This window comes from Micromys minutus (genome assembly GCF_963924665.1).
Source record: "Micromys minutus genome assembly, chromosome: 28".
Taxonomy (NCBI): domain Eukaryota; kingdom Metazoa; phylum Chordata; class Mammalia; order Rodentia; family Muridae; genus Micromys; species Micromys minutus.
In genome coordinates this window covers 12,882,544-12,887,635 of record NC_137963.1, presented here as the reverse complement: position 1 = coordinate 12,887,635, position 5,092 = coordinate 12,882,544, and the positions used below count along the sequence as shown (strand labels likewise).

Here is a 5,092-nt window from a genome sequence, read left to right as displayed (position 1 = left end):
ATATGCAATCAGTGGGTGCCTGCATACTCAGCCTCTTTCAGGTGCTGGACATATAGTGAGCAACATCTTGCCATTACGGTAATAAGAGCAAATTTTGGGAAGGACAATGATCAGGGAAAGATAGTGGATTGGGAGAAGAAGGCATCTATAACTCAGAGAAGAGAGGGCTACTTTGAGGTTGGTTTACTTCTCCTGTGTGATTTCTAGTCCATTACAAGTCATGTTCTTGTTTTTTTCCCCTTTCTCACTGTATCTTTGATTTATTCAAATAGCCCACATCTATTTGCTCTCTGGAATTTAACAAATTTTACTAGTTTATGCTGCAGGTTTTTCTTTTTTCTTCTGTGGTAGGTTTCTTCTCTGCTGTTTTTTTGGTAAGCACCCTTTCCCTGCAGGCTTCTTCAATTTCTTGGTATCTACAGGCTTCTTTCTTTTCTTTCCTACTGCAGGCTTCTTGTCTGAAGCCCCCTTCTCTGGAACAATCTTCTCAGACTTGGCTGCCTATGCAGCAGCTGCTGCTTCCAGTTTTTTTTTTTTTTTTTCACTCTAAGTTTGTGATTTCTAGCCTAAGAATGGTGTTCCTATGCATAGTCTTCCCATAGGGCTTCAGCTTCAACGTGATTCTCAGGTTCTTCAGTGAGTTCTTCTTCAAGACTCTGTGCTGAATCTTCTTGTGTGGTGCTCACAGAGCTCTTTGGATCACTGGGCTTTTCAAAATTCTGCTAAGGTCTGTGTTCATTACCATGTGCATGGGAAGGTTATAGTGACTCTTGAGGGAAGCAACCTTATGCCAAGTGCCATACAACTCTCATCCAACTTTCGGAAAACACTTTCAGTCCAAATGCAGAAACATTCCACATGCCGACCAGGAGCAAGTTTCAGAACGTTCAGCTCTCTAAGCAGAGTAATTACACTAAGCAGAGTAATACCCAGGATGTTTCTGAGGGCCTTGATGATACCATTATCTTTATTATAGATGATGCAGGGTCCCCTGTTCTGGGTCTGCAATCAGTTTCTCAATTGCCCTTTACAGCTCCCATTCTCTAAGAGGCATAGACCATTTTGATGTCATTCCAAGCCTTATGTTTCTTATGAACAGCCTTCTCGGTCTAGTAACTTTCAACTTTATCTTCAGCCACCAAAGGCAGTTCAGGAACTTCCTCAACACGATGACCTTTAGACATCGCCAAAACTGGTAAAGCTGAGGCAGCAAGGGCAGAATAGATGGCATGTAGTTTTGGGTTGTGTTCACGTTGTGGTGCCAACGATGCCAGGTTTTGGTAGGTGCAAATGGGCGTCTTCCATAACACATATTTCTAAAGGCACTCTGGCCAGAACAGTGGATCCCACCACCACAAATTCTTGAAATTTGAGACATAGTTCTGCCAGTACCCCAAGATTCAGCACAGGTCTGATGACCTGCCAATTCGCTGACCACATGGGGCTCTTGTTTTTCCTCAAGTTGGTGTGAACCAAGTTCACAATATCTGGTGGAATGGGAGGTTTGGACACAACTGGCAAAGTGACATTCTTGCCAAATGACTCCCCTTTTCAGAGTACACTGATATGAGGGGACGGGCACTAGCCATGACAGGGAGAGGAGAAGGTGGTAAGTCATGTATGTTCTTTGTCTTCCTTCTTGTTCCTCTTTAGCCTCCGCCCATCCACTTGACATCTTAGCTACAACTCTGACAACTGATTCCCCACATAAGGTAAGACATACCTGTGTAGAGAAGGGAGAAAAACAGGTACAAAGCCAAAACTAAGGTAATGGTAAAGGCACAGGAATTGCAAAGAATGTTTGTTTTCTCATGGTTCAGGATACTTTACATGTTAAAAAAAAAAAGTGAAGTTGTTCTAATCTTTCTAAATTTTCATCAGCAATGTTCTGCCTTTGGATGCATTGAAAGTAAACTATGGCAAACATTTCTATCCTTCACCTAGATTTTCATTTCATAAGCATGCATATGCACACACTGACACCACAGAATTACTTTCTGAGCCATTTGAACCTAACTGTTAGATGCCATGACATTTCAACCTATGTCACCTTAGATGTACTTATAAAAGACAAGAACACTGTCTCACATGAATACACTAGCATTATGATACCTAGAAAATTACACAAAGTAACTGCCTGGCATGTAATCTCATATTCCATTCTTCCAAGTAGTCTCCATATATTGTCCACAGTGATGTAGAAAAACCATTAAAGAACTCTTATTACGTTTGCTTCATGCATTTCTTTATTCTCTTTTCAGTTGTTTACTGTATTCATGAACATAAGTCATTTATTTATCTAAGTGATAAATTTAATGGGAAGACTAGGGTATTTAAACAGTTTGACTCCAGTTCCTGGCCCCATTGGAAATGTGTAAGGAGGTGTGGGCTTCTTGGAAGAAGAGCATCACTAGGAGAGGGATTTGAGATGATACAGAATCACCCTAATTTCAGTTTGTTCTCTGCTTCACAGTTGTGGCTGACACATGATTTCTCAGTTCCTTGTTCCTGCCACTGTGCCTGGTGCTGTCATGCCTTTCTACTGCGATTGATTCTTACTCCTCCAGAAATTTAAGGCACACCAACTCTTCCCTAAGATGCTTTTGGACATTGTATTTTATCACCATGCTAGAAACATAACTATTATAATCTATGCATGTTTGCATCTATCAATACCTATATATTGTCTTGTCCGTGGAAATTTTATGAGAGTCTTGACTAGTTAAAGATGTGACATTAAGAGTGTTACTCTCATTGTAGGTTTCTTTGTTTCCTCGTGACAAGTTATGTTAAAGGTTTAGTACCAGATGTGTAATTGACACTGAGTTGTATCATCAGGTTCAGAATGACAATGCATCCCATCCTAGACACTGCATATTTGATACGTTGATTACATTGGTGGGTTCTTGGCACCTACACTGGAAGGGATCACTTTTCTCCTGCAATCTAGAAATATAGGGTGAGAGTTTTGAAACATGGTGCTTGTTTCAAAACAACAGCTTTTATCCAATGGTGTAAACTTCTGTAGACTTGTGCGAAACAAATTATTTCTTTGATGGTTAACAAAGGACATTTTTTCTATTTTTATAATTTCTTCTTAGTTTATATGATACATAGATATGGATACATATATGGATAATATATATATATATATATATATATATATATATATATATATATATATTGAGTAGTTTATTGTTGTAAAAATATTTCTTTGACATTGTCCATTGCTAACAGGTACCATGCAGTTCCGAGAGACATGGACGTTGGGGGTGGGTAAGGTGTAATGAGTGAGCACCTTACATGAGAAGGGTCATGGTTATAAGGAGAGGTTAAAGACACATGTCTTAATCCAGGAGAAAAGTCTGAACTAGGCACGACCAATTTAGAGATTAGTGCTTTGGATTCTGTTTTACTTCTCTTGTTTATTCTTTTTGTAAAAAGAACCTGTCTTAGAAGGAAACTTCTTACTGCTCTATTGTAATCTCACCTCTGCTCACACAATTTTATGCTGTTTCTGACCCACTTTCTCCGTCCACTTTGCGGCTTCCTTCAAGAACAGTTTTAGCTCCCAACCCCAGCCAGTACCTTGTTCAAATTGCTTTAATCTCCAAGTGCTTCTCCTATTGATTTTAAACAGCTAAGCTGTCAATCAATTTCTCTCGTAGCAGCTAAGGGCAGAGAGATTAAAACAACAAACAAATACAGCTGGGGTGGAGAAACTTTTTAGAATTTTCAAATGATTTTAGCAGGCTCCTGCAGTTCTTCTCGGCCCCTCCCACCACAGAGGTAAACAATTGTTATGAATAAGTTAGGCTTGCTTTTGTCACATTTCAAACAGTTAGCCTATAATGAATATTTACACCATGCTGAGAACCACTCTAATAATGCACTCAAACCTTACAACACTGTACATTGTAAATACTCCAGTTATTCTTTGTACATATGTATCAGGAAGGTTATGTATGAGGGTGTGCAGATGTAAGAGGTATGCACATGTGCCCCTGTCAGTGTGGAGGTAAGATGTCTTCTATCATGTTATACCTTACATTTTAGACAGCACCGTTCTCTGAATCTGGAGCTCATGAATTCTGCTAGGTAGGCTGGTTGGCAAGCCCCAGGGATCCTCTTTTCTCTGCTTCTTCATCACTGGATGCAGGCAAATGCTGCCACACCTAAGATTTTATTTGGATTGTGTGTGATAAATTGAGATTGTCAGGCTTGCTCTCCAAGCACTTTGCCAACCGATACCTTTCCCAATCCTAATGTTTTTTTTTTTTTTTCCCCCAGTGGAAGAAGATGCTGAAGTTTGAGAAGAATTTGTGACTTGTAAGCTTACACAGCCACCAAACAGGAGAGCAGGCTCCTGGGTGTTTTTTGCTCTGGCAAAAAGACTAGAAACTAGCAAGTATTCTATCTATAGGTAATGTCAAAAGTGTCCATAACAGGTGAACATTTTATATCCTTCAATAAATAATTGTCCACAGGTTACATACATGACTAAGAAATGGTAACTTCTATAGATCTAGAATAAGTTGACTACAATGTAAGCTGAGATATCCTATTGGGGAAAACATTGGAGGAGGAAGAAATAGAGATAAACATATGAGTAAGCACATTCAAACCATGCCACAAATATCATTTTTTTCCAGGAAACTTTCCTTAAAGCATTCTGCTGTTTCTCTTCTACTCTATCATCCACTGTTGACCACTGTTTCTCTTCTACTCTATCATCCAGTGTTGACCACTGTTTCTCTTCTACTCTATTATCCAGTGTTGACCACTGAGTCACTGTTAAAATGACAGGCTTCACTTCAAAGGAGATAAAAGGTAATTATGAAGTCAAATGTGAGTGAACATGTCCTTTGAAAACAGAATCACCTAATAAAGTATTCTCACATGATAGTTGTTCCATGAAGTTTCTTTATATTAATGGAATAAAATTAATGAGCCAATAAACTTTAAAGCATCAGACCAGTACATTACAGAAGAGATTGTATCTTCACTGTAGGTTTCAAATGATACCTGAAAGCATTCTTAGTTTGGGGATTAGTGGAAATTAAGGATCTGTCTGTTTGTATATTTCAGAAGG

At 39.0% G+C, this 5,092-nt stretch overlaps 1 pseudogene across 1 annotated transcript; it reads right to left on the bottom strand.

The window, feature by feature from the left end:
- Positions 1-310: 310 nt before the first annotated feature.
- Positions 311-1,592, bottom strand: LOC308438686 (large ribosomal subunit protein uL4-like; annotated as a pseudogene). Its single transcript has one exon. The product of its transcript is annotated as a large ribosomal subunit protein uL4-like (transcript).
- Between the last annotated feature and the right edge of the window lie 3,500 nt (positions 1,593-5,092).